The following is a 1937-nucleotide window of genomic DNA, read 5'->3' as shown; positions in this document are numbered from 1 at the left end:
CTTCTGATTTTAAAAGTTATTTTACAAATGTTCACATAGGAAATCTTTAATGCTTTATAGCTTTCTCATTGTCATTTGGAAATTCTTATATTAATCCCGGGTCATAGAATATGAATGGAATCCTATTTGAAGTATAGAATAGTCACTCTGGAACAGAAGACTTAAAAGTAATTTAGCCCAAACTCCTCACCTTTCCAGACTTTAAGCCTCTGAAGACATGGTCTGTCTTTGTCATGTTCTTTGTTGAATCTCTAGTGTCTAGCAAGTGCTTGATTTCTAGTGGGTATTTAATAACTGTTAGCTACAGAAGAACGAGGTAAGTTCAGAAAGGTTAAATGAATTCCCCATCATTACACAGCTATTTGTGGGATATCAGAAGACAGATTTTCTAAATTCCAGTCCAGTGATACCTTTTCTTACCTATCGAGCCTAATATATTTATGAATATTGGTTTTGAAGTATATTAAGGCACTCAAGCATTAAATAAGATTCATTCTGAAAATGGCTAAATAAGGAACTTACTAGTTTCATATGTTACTGTAAACATGAATATTTTCCCTTAGTCGTAAGCAGAGGTTTAACTTGGTGAGCTTACCAAGAAAACTAATGTCTCTGTAAATACCGAATTGTTTTCCTTTAAGAACTTAATAGACAAACTTTTTGAAACATGATAAAAGCCAGTAAAACATGATAGAAGCCAATAAAGCCTGGCTGCTTTAAAATTTTTTTTTTCTGTTAAAAAATACATTTTAAGGGACTCCATGTTTGGGTCCCCTTCCACAAACACTCCCTTCGTGGAAGCCATCTTTCTCTCTCCTGGATTTTTCCTCTGGAGTCCCCTTCCACACTCTGGTAGAAGCCTGTCTTCCTCTCCTAAACTCCATCTCTCTCTCTTCCCTTCCACTCAGTGTGGAAGCTGCTTTCCTCTCCTGGATTCCATCTTTCTGGATTCTCTCACTCAGTGTGAGAGTTAGCTGTTTCTTTCTCCTTCTCCTGTTTCTCTCTTTAAAATAAATCACTTTCTACAAACACTTTTGAGTCCGGCATTTACTGTGCACTACGCCGTGGTCCCCTCTCTCATTCTTGAGAGGGCAGGAGACCAAGAACCTGGAGAAATGTCCTCTCAGGGGAGCTGAGGGCACCCTGAACCCCAATATTACCTTTTGGTGAGCCAGCCAGGAGAGGGGTACACCAGAAAGGGGGCGGCACAGCCAGGAAAGGGGTACAGCTGGAGAGGAAGACTTTGAAATTGTGCTGGAGACATAGCAGTGAACTTAAGGGCCCCCAGATGAGATTGGAAGTGTGAGAGCAACACCTTCAACAAGGCCTTAACCTTTGTTCCTGTCCTTCTGGGGCCTGCATTGCCCAGGATTAGTAAAAATCCTTCTTAGGTGAATCATTTCTTTCTGTGTTGTCAGGATCCACTGATGAAAGCTGACTACTTTCAATAGCCTGTGACAAGTGAGGCATCCCCCCTCCATATGTAGAGAAAATGATATTGTGCACGCAGCTTTCACCAGGCATGCTGTGAGTGATGAGCTGCTGCACGACGTCATCCTAGAGAACTTTTCCAGAGTGAAAAGTAAAACTCAGAAGGAGGTCTAAAAAAACGACATTTGTGATCTATTCTCTCTGAAGCCTGCTACCTGGAGGACTCATCTACGTAGCAAGAACTGTGGCTTTCACAAACCCCCTTAACTCAAGCATTTTCTTCTGCTAACTTCAAGTCTTTAACTCTTTCAACCATTGTCAATAGGAAAATCTTTGAATGACCTATGACCTATAAATACCACATGCAACTTCAAAAAAAAAACATTTTAAACATTCAATAGGAATACATATTATGGTAATTGAAGAAAATGACATTAGGTTCTTACAGTTGTAAAATTAGTACTGATATTTAAACATCAGTAGTCAAGGTTGAGCCCTAGAGTGAG

This window comes from Aotus nancymaae, unplaced genomic scaffold (genome assembly GCF_030222135.1).
Source record: "Aotus nancymaae isolate 86718 unplaced genomic scaffold, 86718_ANA_hifiasm-v0.15.2.pri h1tg000009l, whole genome shotgun sequence".
Taxonomy (NCBI): Eukaryota; Metazoa; Chordata; class Mammalia; order Primates; family Aotidae; genus Aotus; species Aotus nancymaae.
This window is presented reverse-complemented; position numbering follows the sequence as displayed.